This window comes from Cynoglossus semilaevis, chromosome 5 (assembly GCF_000523025.1).
Source record: "Cynoglossus semilaevis isolate Cse_v1.0 chromosome 5, Cse_v1.0, whole genome shotgun sequence".
Taxonomy (NCBI): Eukaryota; Metazoa; Chordata; class Actinopteri; order Pleuronectiformes; family Cynoglossidae; genus Cynoglossus; species Cynoglossus semilaevis.
The window spans coordinates 6856964-6873417 of NC_024311.1; the positions used below are offsets into that span (position 1 = coordinate 6856964).

At 44.5% G+C, this 16454-nt stretch overlaps 1 long non-coding RNA gene across 1 annotated transcript in view; it reads right to left on the reverse strand.

The window, feature by feature from the left end:
• Window positions 1-1522: 1522 nt before the first annotated feature.
• LOC112487021 (uncharacterized) overlaps window positions 1523-16454 on the reverse strand; it is a 37738-nt gene continuing 22806 nt past the window's right edge. Inside the window, exons 2-3 of the long non-coding RNA XR_003049721.1 lie at window positions 7592-7706; window positions 1523-3505 (exon numbers count right to left, since the gene is read on the reverse strand). This is a non-coding gene — a long non-coding RNA (uncharacterized LOC112487021). The remainder of the gene's footprint in view (window positions 3506-7591; window positions 7707-16454) is intronic.

Here is a 16454-nt window from a genome sequence, read left to right on the forward strand (position 1 = left end):
ACAGTGTTCTATAGGAGACAGATTAGCTATCAGGACGGTCCATTCAAGTCCTGCTAACTTAATCTGAGACGGACTAACAGATTAGAGTATTGATGGGTACCGCTCATGATTATCTTTAAAGGCAGTGACTGATTCCGGAGCTGTGGTTCTCGTTATGCACATTAATTAGAAGTCGTCCTCATTAGCAGACATTTCAACAAGCACCACTTGAAAAGTACTAGTCCTAACAAAGGAGCCGTGACTGTGAGAGCAGGAAAAACTTTGACCTGGAGTGGAAAGACGACAGATTGTTGCTCTGTGGTACAGAAGCGACTGTCATTTCTGCTGCTATCATTAGATGGCAGCAGACATCATATGAGGCAAATAATCTTATCTTGGTTTAGATTAATTCTTCTAATTTATATTATTTCGTCCAGCGTCCTACATCCAAGCAGTACTGAACCGGCCCGCCAGTCAAAATGTTGAACATCATTTTGAGCCAAAGAGTTTGCCGCGCCCCTTATCTTTATGTTGTTCTGGGATGTTGTTGTGTCAACAACATCAGTCTGGATCTGTGACGACAACAGGAGGAACATGTGCTCTGTGGGTGAGGGTGAATCTTTGCCCTCACCCCCGTCACCACCAGCCACAGGCCGGTACAGAACGGTTCTGTGTTCCAGTCACAGCTGCTCAGAGAGAAGCCGCTGATGTTTTCTGCTCCTCCATCATCTGTCAGACAGAGACCGGAGCGCCGTCTCCCACAATCACTGACACACAGCCGTCTTACCCTCTGTCTTCCACCCCCCTCGTCCCCCTTCTCCCCTGAATTGCCAGCATGTCTGCTGCCTTGGGGCTGGTGCGCTGCACATGCCCACTCCCGTCCCACCCTGTGGTGGTCCTGACTATATTTATTTCATCTTGAAAGGCAGAGCGCTGAATCTTTCATCTGTGGAAGCAGAACCTACAGTCACTGACTGGTCAAACAGCCACTGCTATATTCTGCCCCGCTGCTCCTACCCCCGCCCCCGGCAGCAGCTCAGGGCGTGGCAACCTAGTCAGCTCAGAGTTGGTGCAGCAGGCATTCATTCAAGTGCAGCACAGCGGACTGAGTGAAGGCACCATGTGTACGTGAACTGGTCCTAACCAGGGGTATATATAAATATTTCAGTACCATTTGGAAGAGTTCCTCATATAGGTCAAATATATGGGTCAGATGGAGCTAGAACTGTTTCCTACAGCACAACAGTTCTGTGCATTTGTGAAAACATTGTGTTGTAAAATCGGGACCACATGGTGACAGTGTTTAATGCCCCTGCCTTACACTAACAAGGTCCTGGTTTACTGGTTGGACCAGAGTGGAGTTGTACTTGGAATTCCATAAAAGGCATTTTTCACTAATATCATATCTAGTTTGATCATTTGCATCCACCCACCCATCCAACCATCCATCCATTCATCCAACCAACCAACCAACCATCCATCCATCCAACCACCCATCCATCCATTTCAAGTGCACACGACCAGCCTTGGGTCTTGGTCCCTCTGCACTTTAATCCATTTGTTAGGTCTAAACCGTATTTTCACACATGGCTAGCTACAATTACTGTTTTCGATTTTTGGTGCAGCCAAAAATCAGTGACGAAAACGTAAAAAAAAGTAAACTGCTGGTTCTGATCCAGCAGCACATTTCAGTAAAATGTTCCTTTAAATTAAATCACAAATGAGCTCTAAAGGCCTTGTGTTCGTCCACTGGAGCTCGCTGTTCCCGCAGTGGCGTGACCCACAGTCCGACATTAACAGACACACAAACGCAGCAGGCAGTTTCTGGGTTAACCGGTCAAGCTGTCGTGACCACCTTTACTAGGAGCCGTGTGACTGCTGGTTGATTCACTGCAGCCTACTGCACTGTACTGTACGAAGCTGTTCCCCTGTGTGAGCCCAGTGCTGAAGCATTAGAGGTCTAAAAATACTGAACGTCCCCGACTGCAGTCGTGCCGGGCTGAGTCGGGCTAAGTTAAGACCCAGAGCTCAGTGATACACTGACCTGATTTCACTAATTTGGCTTTTTCTAAATTAGTCAAAGAGGATTGGCCTCAGCGTTCACATGAGGCAACACCGGAGCAAGCTGCAGCGGCAGCACATTTCTGTGATGTACAGTTCTGTCTGTGGGAATCAAAGGTCAAAGGTCATGTTAATAATACAGCAGGGCAACTCGGTGTGCTATTATCTGGTTAGTACGTACTGAGCAATAACATGAGGTTTTTAATGATGATAGTAGTGAAAATAATGATGACGGGACGTTCACATCAAACGCGATAGGAGCCAACTGAGCGGCAACTCTACAAAGACAATCTGTATGTCAGTGTAAATGGAGTGACAACACACGATTTAATAACAGGCGGCGCGACTGGAGGTTCTGATGCAACGCAAATGAAGTCGGAAAATTTTAGCTTTTCAGACGGCATCGTGTCGCGTCATCCAATCATCAACGAGTTTATCCTGACGTCACCTCCCTGAAGTGAAGCAGAAATATGTGCGAATAATAGAGAAAAAGCTTATCATCGCCAGCGTGGGAAGTGACACTGCTATATTTTATCGGGACAAGAATAAAAAGAAGAGATATGGACCATAGTTTCACGACAGCACGGATGAAGCGATTATCCTAAAATGATAAAGCGGCACGATACAGGTTATTTCTAGCTTTCCACGTCTGTCGCCTTTTATACTCGAGTGTTTCATATTCAATAATTCCACCATCCGTCCACTTAAATACCCAGTTGATTGACATGTTGTTATTTACACACACTGCAGGAAAAGTTTTCATTTCAAAGAAGCAACTCCAGCTCAAAACATCTCAACTCTCAGCACGTGTCAGTGGGTGCTTCAACCTCTGGTCAGCAACCCGGCCTGTGTCAGAGCAGCCTACAGCTGACAGTGTGACTGACTGTAGTGTACATACAGACAAACCAGAAGTGGTCTGTTGATCAACAACAACAACAACAGTCAAACGTCTTGAAGTAGATTTTTGTTGAAACACAGGACGGACCATTAAATCTGTGACAACAGTCGTACACGTGAGTGTTGTTGTGATGAACACCAGTGAGTGTGTTGTTGTGATGAACACCAGTGAGTGTGTTGTTGTTGTGGTGAGAGTCAGACACGCGGCTCTTCAGAGACCGCCGCGTCTTTCATGTGGCTGCCGGCGTGTGAGATGGAAGACTGATCAGATGTTTCTGAAACGGGGATTTGAGCTTCGTTTCTTCAAGCAGATGGTGTTGTACACACACAAACACACACACGAGGTAAGTCAAAAAGTTTCAAGACATGTAAGTTAAAAAACAAAACAACTTGATTCTACAAAGTACCATCCTGCGTCTGTCCGTCTCCTCCACTTCAGTCCCATCAGAGAATTCCAGAGGAGGTCTCCGACGCCAGGTCAGAACCAGGTTCCTTGTCTCGTCAAAGGACTGAAATCCTGTTCCTTCTCGATGTTGACTCAGTTTTGGGGAAATACAAACCTGAACACCTAAAGGAAAAAAAAAGAAAAATCTGCTGAAATCTGTCTTAAAACTTTTCGACCAACAGATGGATGAAAAAGACCTACATCATGATTCATCTGTAGAATCTGCTGATTAAACTGAGAGAGAAAAAAACTCTTTAACATCAGTGGAAAATGTGTGACATCTGATAAAGACTTAAAAACATTTACAGTGGATCAATGGGGTTAGGTTTTTTGACAATATATATACATATATCATTTATATTTCTATATTTCCCTGAAACCTTTCTGGTCTCATCTCTCTGTGGATTGTCTACTGCACCAGGAGACGGAGGCATTTATGTCTCTTGTTGTCGAGCTGTCTGCGTCACTTTTCAGGATTTACTGTTGTGGTTTTTTTCTTTGCTTTCTGTGTGTGTGTGTGTGTGTGTGTGACATCTGAAGGTGTGTCAATGCCTGCGGCAAACCGGCAGACCCTGCAGAGAGAGAGAAAGACTGAGCCCTGTTTGTTGACAGTGCAGGCTTTTTATGTATGCATATATATGTATGTGTGTGTGTGTGTGTGTGTGTGGGTGGGTGTGAAGCAGTCAATAAATAATGAACAAGTCATGCAATGTCAAAGACCAGATCTCTCTATTCCACTAATGCATGCATATATAACTGACGTCCAGGGTCAAAGGTCAAATTCCATCTACAGTATTAAAGTAAATATATGAACTGAGTGTAAACAAACAAACACCAGGAAATCACAGGCTGAAATGTTAGATTTGAACACGTTTTTTTTTTCCTACCTTTTCTCTCTCTGTGTCACACTCAGGGCCCACGTCCATTTATGTGGCCCAGAACAAACAGTAGGTATCATTAACTGGTGGCCTACGGGCCAAATCTGGCCCAAAAAAAATGGCCAGTCCGGCCACGACTGGATCTAACAAAATAAGATTTGACAAAACTGAGATTTTTGTTTCATTTTATTTTGAGTGTCCGGCCCGCTGGGAGCAGTGGGTAATTTAAAGGTAACTGAATGATAATTCCTTAAGCTGTGGTTGAAGGGCAGGTACACAGTTTGACCTCCAGGGGCAGCGGTCGAGTGTCCGACCCAGTGGGAGCAGGGAGAGCAGGTTTGACACACAGTTTGACCTCCAGGGGCAGCGGTTGACAGAGGAGGCTGCTACAACAGAGAAACACTTAGCATTCCCAAACACACTCCAAACACACACACACACAGAGATCATTAGTAATTATGCTAACAGATCTTTGATGTAGATCAAAGCAAGTTGGCACCAGTTTGGTCACATTAACCACAGCCATGTTTTATTCATGTCATATATTCTACACAGTGTAATATGGTAATCAGACGGGTGCGGAGAACGTACTTGATTATAATCCCAACACGTGTAATGTTGCTTACACAATGACGCCACTGTCATCAGACCTGAAGACCATTCATATTAATCAGATGTAATGCACTGTTGAATCTTTAACAGAGAACAGTGGAACCAGAGTGGAACCAGAGTGGAACCAGAGTGGAACCATCTGACAGAACACGGCGGGGAACGCCCGTCGTCGTCACACTGACAGTCAGTCTGCTGATGCTGACTCAGGTTTACAACACCTGCAAGTCACTGCAGGCTTCAGGAAAAAGTCATTAAGACTTCATTTGTCACTGTCACACTGTCATCATCCACAGGAACCAATCACAAGCCTCGAACCACCAACAGACCAGTCTGCAGGTTTACAGAGATATTTGGTTTAAAAAAATCAATACAAAATGAGTAAGCAGGCCGTCCTGTTTCCTTCTAAGGTGATCCACGCCCCAGTGTATCAGTGTGTGTTCTATTGCATCACGTTAGAACTGGAAGAGAACAGAATGAATTTATTTACAGAAACTTCTGTTGTTGTCAATCGGCAACAAGGAAATATTTAAACTTCTTTGATTTACAGAGAGTAAAAAAATACCTTTTTCAAAGGTTTGTAGAATAGGTGTACGTAATTCACAAGAGACTGTAGAATAGGTGTACGTAATTCACAAGAAGACATATATGTATATGTATATGTATACATATGTATGTATATACACAAACAACACCCCCCAGCAGCAGACGATGCCAAATCCCTGAAGAGACTCCTGATGTGGCAACCCTGTCTTCATGTGGTCCAGGTGTCGCTGCAGTCACAGAGGAGGCTGTGCCCCCCAGAAGGGTAAGTCCAGGGAAACCAGAGGATCAATAAGACATTAAAGATGACTCTGGAGGTGAAGACTCTCCTCCTCCTCCTCATTCTCTCTGTCTGCACCCACATCTATACTCACTGCTGCCTTCAGGGGTCGCCCAAAGCAGATCATCTGCCCCCATCACTCCAGCTCCTCTACAATTACACCAACCTCACATTACATCTCATGAATCATCTGCTCCTACTCCAACTCCTTCAGCTCCATCTTGTTTATGTCTCCCCCCCCCCCCCCCCCCCCTGGCTGCAGGTGGTGCAGTAGAGCAGCAGAGTCCGACTGCTACGACTGGTTCTCCTGATTATCGTAAAAAAATAAAATGAAAGTGAGAACCCTGTCACTGTGATAACCACCGTGGGGCAGTTATGCTCAGACCTTTGCCCCTGCTGCGTTTGGTGATTATAATAATTGATTAGAAAAACTCACTGTGGTTTGTAAATAACAACCTCAGCATAAAAAGGTCGGGGGCTCACACCAAGTATTTAACCCTTCACAGAATATAGATGTGACTGCTGTCAGGTCCAATCACAGCCAGGTTCTTCACACACCTGGTTAACGATCCTGTTAAACTGCCGCCTTTACGTTACCATGGAAACAGTTGCACTGCAAGAGAGTAACAGCTTCTGGGAAATCACTCAATTTCTCACATGTGCAATCCAACGTTTTGGCTTTTGTTTTGGTAAGTTAAGTTGCGTATGCCATTCTGACAGCTATGGTAAACCGACAGGACAACGGACAGCTAACAACAATACAACCCTTTGCATGTCAAAAACCAATAACAACACTGCAACTTGGATTATCTACCGATATCGATCCGATACCTTCTTCTTCTGTTGTGAGCTGCTGAAGTGATAGTGTTCGGGGTACAGCTTGTTTTTTAGACACATTTTCAGATTTTGGTAGATTTGAAAAACATCTACTTGGTCTAGACAGTGAACAAAAACATGACACAGTAAATTTTCTGGTAACACCTTTGCCTAAATGTCCACATTTTTCTCTGTTTCAAACATTTGAATAAAGCCAGACTCCCAGAGCAGCTCTGAGATCGGGGCCTGTTCTGTTCACTGTTCGCCAAATGCATTACTGTGGTGTTTTACATCTGTCCACGCGAGCAGCTTATTGTTCACATGGGTCCAGCGGGCCATCGCCATCCAAGCCCAGTCACCGTCTGCCAGAAACGCATGCCATTTCTGAACCACTCTACTGATGGGCCCAATGACGGGGGGGGGGAGTCATTAAAATGGGAACAGCAGCACCGCTGCTCTCACTTGGCCTGAATGTGAATCATGTGCTTGGATTTGAAGATGTGGACACACACACACACACACTCACACACACGCACACTCCATGTTTCAAAGGGTCAGACTTTGCCTGTTGTTTGTGCTTTCATTGTTTTTGGGTTTTTTTTTGCATTTCTGAAAATGCAGACCAAAGGCTGTGGGTTCAACCCTGAAATTGCAGACCAAAGGCTGTGGGTTCAACCCGTGGTAGTCGGCACTGCAGACTCTCAGCTATTGCCTCAGAAAGGCACTCCCTCTGCAGCCTGCACGACACATCCGTTCTTTTCAGGCCCAGAGAGGATCTGGCAGGCGTCCAAGCGTCGCTGAGTGAGTTAGCAGCTGAATACGTGCATGTACTTTTGTGAAGGAACGTTAGAGCACTCTTCAAAAGCTGTGCTTTTTAAATGCCCTGCAGACTCTCCTTCAACCCTCTGACCATTTCACTGGGAAGTACAGGAACACAGTAGAATTGGCATGGTATGACATACAATTCCCAGTCTTATCAGCGGGGCTGAACCCTATCGCGCGGCCCCAGCTGCCGCTCTGAGCCGTGCCTCAGATTGTCTCACTCCAATGCATAGGAACCAAACTTACAAACCCTCAACTCACCACACTGAAGACTCTTTGACTCCTGGTTTCCTCAGCATGAATGAAAATGTGTCTCATGTTGTCGTTCAGTAACAGGAGTTCACCTCAGACCTTCACACCGTCCAGAACATCCTCACTGGAATGACAGGATTCAAAAAGTAAGACCTGGAAATGTTGCTCACATCCTCAATGACAAACAGAAAGACCAACAGTTTCGCCTTCGACGTCTCACTCTGACGGATGTTGTGCTATTAGCTCGGCTCACAGCAGCTAAGTGTCTCATAATTCTAAATACAGGTCGGTGTGTGTTAAGGTTAGTGTAAAGTGAGACACCTGGGACAAGGTGTAAAGAGGCCCAGAGGTCCTGTCCCAGAGACTGAGGGCAGGAAGACCTGAGTGCTTGTTTAAGCAACTTTCCAGGGTGCTATAAACGGAGCTGGTTCTGTGCCATCTCCTTGAATTATGGTTCAGACCTTCCTGTTGTATCTGTGGCTATTCATCTATCCTGTTAACCACCAGCCTTTTAGTTTTTATTGGCTACTTCATATCAATTATCTTCTTCATCTCTCATTGTGGTGGTATGGATGGCAGCGTGCCATTCTGCCCCCGGGGCAGTTTTGTCTGCCTAAGGAGAAGAGGACGAGGTCTTTGTGGCCATGCACCGGTCGGGGCGGCAGGAACACCATCAGATAGCTTCTCCATCCGGGGCGGCCCGTTTGTCAGGAACACCATCAGATAGCTTCTCCATTGCAGAGCAAACAGAGAAGGGTCTACCCACTGGACCCGACTGAAAGAACCACATGAATGCAAACAGAGGCCCAGACTGCAGAGTGGACCTCCTCAATGAGGGGTCCTGTTTGATTTAATCCCAGCAACGGTCACTGAACCTCACGCACACACGGATTTCACAGGCATTACGCAGCGCCACTGTTTGCACTGAGGCCGAAACACAAAGCAGAGAGGTAGCCCAGCCGGGGTGCCAAAGGTTTGGATTTTCCCATGATAGCAACCACTCTCCCTGGACGAAGGGTGAGTAACCAGGAAGGAATCCGTCCTCTTTTCAGCGGTCGCTGAAAGGAAAGCCGTGAGTTGTCCTAAAATTTCTGTGTCTAAACGAGGGACGGCCCAGACCGAGCTCCAGACTCTGAAGACGCTGATTCCCTGGTCTCGTTTTTCTATTTGTCCCGCCTCTCTGCCTATTCGCACATTTTCACTGCCAGCATTTCTCTCAAATTAATAACACTTCTCTCTGCACACCTCCCCACAGTGACGACTCCCACACTGCCAGGACACAGGAGCGTTCCTCTGCGCTGTTCTCAGATGGCATTCATTATTTTAGAGCTTTTCTTATCAAGAGACAGATGCTGAAGGCTTCAATAACACCCCCCCCCCCCCCCCCCCCCCCCCCCCCCCGCCAGCTCGCTCGTCTGTTACTGTGTTGTGAATTCATATCAACTATGACTCTTGAATGGGCTCCAGCGTCAGGATTCATCTGAAACACTCGCTGCTCCACTTAAGTCAATTTGACTGTTTTCAGCAGCGACTACCGCGCACAGGAATTTCCCTGAAACTTTGCACTGGTTGCCAGGTGACGGCTTCAGCTACTGTGAGCACGCTGTGTGAATAGAGAGGAGAGACGTGTCAATGTCCTCACCCAATGACCACGAACAACAGACGGCTCTTGTCCAATCTTTTTTAAAAAAGGACAAGAAAAAACACAGCTTCTTCCACAATACATTAAACTCACGTCTATGCAGTAATACTCAACATGTGTTTGCTAATGTTTCCCAAAGTGGGAACGCAGCGACCTAATGACCCCTAACATAAGAACAACCCCTTAAAGTAACAACTCTATCGACAGTTTGTCATTACTGGGAAAAATATGTTTAACTAAAGTTCTGGCAGATGCCACCTGCAGTTGGTTCAATGGAACTGTTTAATGTAAAAAACTGAATCAACTCAGAGAATTATACAGTAATATACATAATACATATAATTTATGTGTGACATGTGACAAATAAAGGCATCTTGAATTTTGGGATTGCTCATGTCCAATACTCCATCAATATCAGATCGATATTGGTCAAAATATCTAAGCCCAAATGCTCAACATAACTTTGCACAACATGCCGTGAACCGGGACACCATCACCTTAGTAACGGCAGCCCGTGGCATGAAGGAGAAGAAAAGAAGGTATCGGATCGATGGATCGATATCAGTGTCATCAGATGGTTGAAGTTACAGAATCAAACGTCATGAAAAAGTTGTATGGAGCCATCCCTAATCACCCGTCATTTATTTGTCATCTTTTTTTGAATAAGCAGAAATGATGAAAATGTGAAACAATTAGGATCAGTAAAATTTCAAAATAAAACATTTTTTAGGCTAACTATTGGAGACTAAAAGGCATATTATTTTGAAATAAAATAAATATTAATAACTGTTTTCTTTATAAATTAAGTATATTATTCATTCTTTCTCTGCAGTCCACTTTGGTCCTGTATTGGTGCAACGACAGGGAGGTGGGGATGCCCGATGTAGGGAATATTAAGGTATACATTTATATATATTTATGCGGTAAATATATGTGTGGTACATGATCATTTTTTTAGCAATTTTTTTGTTTCCTTCCTTCATTGTGGTTTTGGACATTTACAGCCGTGGAGCGTCTTTGTTAGTCTGCGTTCAAGCGTCTCGGTCTAATGCTAACAGCCTTGGCCGCTGCTATTGTATTGTTTTTATACAGTTGGTAAACTGGCCTATTTGGAGCTGGTCTAATCCGCATCATGGTGACTTTTATCCGGACTCCACCTCCTCCTCCAGTGGCTCGTTATTTTCCTTGCTCTCATCTGAAGAGTTTGGATTTACATTAAGAGGCTTAGCAGCGGTAGCGTTTCAGAGCCAAAAGGTCACTTCTGCAAATTGGGTTCATTAATCTCATGGCGTATGGGAGACCCAGTGGGCCATTCTTCACACAGCCACATATTAAACTGGAGAACTGGTCAGAGATTAGACCACAATGAGGACTTTTCAAATGATAAAGAGGAATGTTGAGGCCTGGATTTCCAAAGTCAGATTTCTACTTTCTGTCATATCAAAAGGATAATAGAGAGCCGAGTGATGATGTCACAGATGAGCCTGAGACTGAGTTATGAATATCAACGATGATTACAGTCAGCCATCTCTCTCTCTCTCTCTCTGGTGGACTGTCTGCTCACGTACAGCAGTGAAGAACCTGACTGAGGCTCAGGAGGGACAGAAGGTTCCAGGCCTCTGAAGGAACTGAGTCCAGAGAGAAGGTTTTAGGTTCATATCAAAGCACTGACATATTGGGATTTTTCACTTCATGAAACCACAATACCAATTCCCGGTCAAATATTCCTGGTGTTGGTTCATTTTCTTTTTCTTTTCTTTCTCCTCTAGTGATTCCAAATGTAGAATCACTAGAGAAGAGATGTTCCATTGTTAGTAACCTGGTGTTAAGATGGAGCAGCATTGTCTGTACTGTGATCGCACTTTGACTACAGTTACATTGGTGAAACTGTCTTTACTACAGTTACATTGGTGAAAAAAACTCAATATATCACCATGGTCATAGTATTGCAATATATCATATCGTTACCCTGGTACCTGATACGTATCATAGACAGATTCTTGCCAAAACACACTCCTAGCTCTTACCCACTGCTTTTTACTCTTTCTGTTCCTAAAGTGACATCAAAGCTGCCTTTGATACTGGCAGTATGAGTTGGAACGCAATCTTTTCACCAGAGCAACGATATAAAACTGAAGTGACGCCTGAATAATTACAGATGTTGAGTTTCTATGAAACAGCAGTGTTTCTCCAGTGGTGGGTGAAGAGGTTTTTGGTGTTGTGGAGATAAAGGAGATAAAAGAGAAACTTTACGTGGAATGTAATTCTTGTTGTGCCGCACACAGCGTGATTTCAAAGACTGATCCTCGGCCAATGGTACGGGTTGTTTCTGGTTGGGGGCTCTTTGATCTTGAAAACACATTTCAGACGCTGCTTCACCGCAGCTCTGTAAAGCAGTGTCTGTGACAGGATGTGATTGCTGTTCGTTTTCCTGGAGACACCTCCAGCACTTGTGTTTGACCCGTGTCACTGCTCAGCCCCATTACACACTGGATTGATTCCTCAGCAGAGCAGGGAAGGGAACGGGACTGGAGCCGTTACTGTGTTTACGCACTCACTTTAGTGAACACACACGTGTACTGTCCAGACATCGTACATGCAAATATACGTTTTTCTAGGGATACTTCAATTTGTATTCAGCCTAATATATCAATTTTTGTGTGTCTATATGTATATACTGTAAGTCTATATAAATATATACTCAGACTTTCCTTTTGGGAAGCTCTTTAATTTCCATTAGCCGCCTGCAGGAAAAACTGGATCGAAGTACAAAGTGTTTGTTTGCGACGTTCCTTTCATTTGGAAATAGAAATGGAGTTCTCGCCACAAAGATTTATAAACGCTGAACCCAAAAGTAATGATGCATGTGCTTCTGTTTGATGGTCTCAGGCCAAAACTGCCATTATTCCTCGACTAAAGATCGGGACAATTTTTTTCTATTTTCTTCCTTTATTTTTTTCCACATATACCTAATGCTTCTGCCTTGTATTTATTTTATTTTATTGTATAATGGAAGGCTTTTAGCCGATGAGCACACGGATGTCTGCGTCTACGTCACACACTTCTACGTCCTAATTCTCATCACCTGGAACCTAAACAGTGTGAGGGGCAGAACCAGAGGACGGCTGTGTAAATTAGATCTCAGGCATAATAATAAAGTTAATAAAAATTTAATTTATCCATTTTGTTTTGACAAAACCATCCCTGTGATGTTGTGCATTTCCAGACACCGTTCTGCCCCCGTGATGCTCATGCATTATTCACATCCCATAAATGAATTATCGTCTCCTTCTTCACTCGCCCGTGCTTTTATACTTTCTTCTCTGTTATAGGCGGCCGGAGCTGGTTCACTAACCCAATAAAAATGTACAAAGGTTCCATAGCTATAAAATGACTGTACACGCCAATACTATGAATGGAGTTTTTACTGGGTTTTGGTTTTACTACATTTGTTAGAATAAATATCTTCCCGACAGCAGGGTGGTTTTTACACTGTCACCTTCATGTAAAGACTGTCTTTTTCACCTTGACATTATCACACACAGACACAGACACACACACTCTCCAGTGGTTGTGCGGAGATGTCTGTTATTAAAGGCAGTAATTGCGTTGAACGGCTGCAGCATTATTGGATCCTGGGGCAGTTGTGCAGATACAATCAGAGGCGAGTGGATGTTAAGTTGCTGAGCAGTGAAATGGAGAGCAGACACACAGAAGATGGTATCAGCATCAAAAGAAAATGCTGGCATTGTGCTATCTGACCCTGGTCAGTGGCAACCTGCCCACCTGTTACCCAATGCCCCTGAGCCTCTGCCTGTCCTCTGTCCACTGTCCTCTGTCCTCCTGGAACCAGAGATCCAGCTCAGTAGAAACCCTGATAAAGGTCCAGAGGTCGGGCCGTTCCAGCCATCACTGACACCCTGCGCGGACGCACGGCTACATCACACAGTGAAGCACATTGTCCTCCACTCAACTGATCATATCCTCACAGAGATGAACCGCCCCAGAGGGAAGATCTGTCCAGAGGACGGGTCGTTATTCACCAAGAAAACGCTTATCTCACGGCCTGACAATATTTATGTCTCCACAGTTGGGTTTGTTTTTGGGTTGTTTTTTTTTTAAACATCCTGCATATATACAAAAATATACATGTACAATACAAATGTTATGGCATAACAGTGCAATTGATTGTGATTAATCAAAATTTAAAAATTGTAATTGTTGCCCAGCCCTAGTATATATTTGATACATTTGTATATATACATGTGTGTATACATATTTAAATATAAATACATACACAGATTTCCTTTCAGGAAGCTCTTTACTTTCTTTTCCATTAGCAGCCTGCAGGAAAACAAGAACAGGTTTGTTCCTTTCATTTAGATGTAGAAATGAAGTTTTCCACAAATAAGAAAAATCGTTTTGTCGTCCTAGATCAGATGAGGATCAGTTGTAGGAAGGACAGATGTAGTAAAAAGCTCTACTAATCCTAATTAACTGTGGTGACCACCTGGAGTGACTACCAGAAGTCCAATTTAAAAGTCAGGGAGAGAAACTGTCAGATACTGGACTGGCAAATATCAAAGGAACTGTACTGTTTTACTGCAGTACAATCAGGAGCCGGTGGTTGTTTGGAGCCCAAACAGCTGCTGAAGAAGAAACAAACAGGAAGTGTCCCTGGGAGATGATGATTTCTGATTAAACAGCAGTGACCCTGGGAGCAGGGGCGACACGCCCACAGCCACACTCACTAACTGCCTTTCTTTGCCTCTTAGGGTTCAACAACAACAAACCCATCCTCCTTTACGGCACCATTGAACTCTTGTTAAGCACTGGTCCCACAAACAACATTAATCTAGTTCCTGTCCAGCTGTGCACAGCATGAGATGGCGCTGGCAGGAGAAGAAGGAGGTGGACTCCCATTACCCCGAGCTGTGGTTTGCACTTTAGCCGACCAGCTGCTGTCACTGAAGCTCTCCTGACTCCGACCACAGGCTTGAATCCTCAGTAGCTGTAGGAGCCGTGGGCTGGGATAATTGCCCGGGATCTTAAACAAAGCTCTTTGCTCTTATTTCATTAGCAGGGTGTTTTCAGCAACGAGGTTCATGGGCGTAATGTTCCTGGAACTCTGCTCCTGAGGCACCGACCGTCACACATTTAATGATGAAAGGTATGGAGTAGACGAGTGGTAATATAGTAAAAAAAATAGTTTAGCTTTTTATCTGTATTTCCTTATTTAATTAGTGGACATATGAGGCGACCCCCATGGAACTCCAGGTGACTCCAGTGGTTCTACAAACCCAAGGTTGAAACAGTGTCTTGTAACGTTACAGGTAATACACATCAAACAATACAGAAAGGACACGTCTGGCAGCAGCACTTTACTTTACTAACATAACGCTGCTCCAAAAAAAGCTAGTAGTTTCTGAGGTCTTTGGTTCTCTTAAAAAGTAACATTGATGTTCCATTTCCTCCCACAGGCTAGCTCCTTTAGGCATAGCACAAATTGCCACAATGTTCCTTATTGGCGTAGAAGAGTTAAAAGGTTTCTTTGATTAGCTTAGGTTAGCTGTTAGATCATCCATCGCATTCTCTGAAATGTCAGCACGACAGGTGAACATGAATTATTCTACTGCTGCCGTCAAGGTTCCACGAATCCTTGTGATTTGTCCAAAAGGTGTCTTCCCATCTGCTCCACTCGCCTCAGTCACATCCATCACATCAAGTCTGGGTCTCGTGTCTCATGAAAGGCAGTCTATTATTGCATATTAGCAGCAGAGTGAGGGAGAGAGATAAGGGAGGCTGCTGATCAAACACAGACAAATCACCACTGACAGAAACACACATTTGTTGCTTTGCCATTTAGCTTTGATCTCCGACTCTGCCAAGAGCCAAGGAGAGAGACGTAAGTCCTAGCCTTTGAACTGGAGCTTTACAGAGGAGGTCTCTCCTCACACCCGTCCTCCTTTACTCACACAGAGAGAGGGAGAGAGAGAGAGAGAGAGCCCTGAGTAAACCCGTTCATAGACAGCATCCAAAGACTCAGCTTCATTATAAAAACCCATGTCAGGCCTTTAAAATTCCCTGAGTCAATGCAACATTAGGGCAAAATTAATTCTGCGTCTTTTTTTTTACCTAAAGCAGAAGTGAAATTTATTCAGCCTTTACGTACGTAAATAGTTACTTTCTTTTCAAGCGTCGCTGCCTAAATTCTCCCTGCGTGCCCTACATTTGGCATGGTTAGTACGCAACTACTCCACTAGGGGCAGTGCTGACTTCAGATTTCCCAGGCCAACATCTGTTTTTTCCAGATGATAACAAATGCAACCATGGTGGAGGAGGTGGTGAAAAAGTTCCTGCTCAGAAACAGACCAATCAGAGGCCCCGCCTGTCTGAAGGGTGTCATTTATTTAGATAGACATATATTTGACTCCGTCCTACAAAAGAGTCAAGAAGACCAGCGTCCTAAAGAGAAAGAAAAAAACATTATTAAGAGTTGAAATGTTGAAATGTTCCTTCACAAACCGAGACGTGCCGTGTCCAGGCTTTAGAATTCACACCTGGTCCCAACAAGTTTAGAACTCCAACAAATACACACACAGAGTTCATATAAAGTTCTTATTAGCATTTACTTTTTTCTAATCAGATGTGATTCGCTATTTAGGTCACAGGATTAGGCTCGTTACCCGAGGACTGTCGGTGCAGCCCACTGGTCACGTGTGTCCACTGTTTATAACCTGGGGGGTGGGGGTGGATGTGGGGTCACGGGTGGGTTAACTGCAGAGAACACATTTTTTGTGTGTAGTAATTGATACGCTGACAGATACAGCTGCTTCTTTATTTACCGTCCGAAGGAGAATGAAAAAAAGATTCTTCTGCGCAGTAAAAACAGAGCAGCGGCTGCAGAGTGTCTGAGCTGTCAACCAGGGATCATCTCATTTCCTGACCAGGCCGGCCCCAGGCCCTCTGTGTGTTATTATAAACAGCCCGGATCATGTGACAGGGGAGCGAGAGAGAGAGGGAGAGAGAGAGAGATTACTGGAGAAATTATCTGAGGCTGCTCTGTGTTTTTTTTTTTTTCTGGTGAAGAACACTGGGGGAACTGTTTTGGAAGGCAGCCTGATACTTGACCCTGCCCCCCCTCCTTGAAACAACCAAATGCCCATTACCAACAATGACCCCGCAAAGCCAACGAACCTGGCCAACCAATCCTGAGTCTTTTGATGCTTG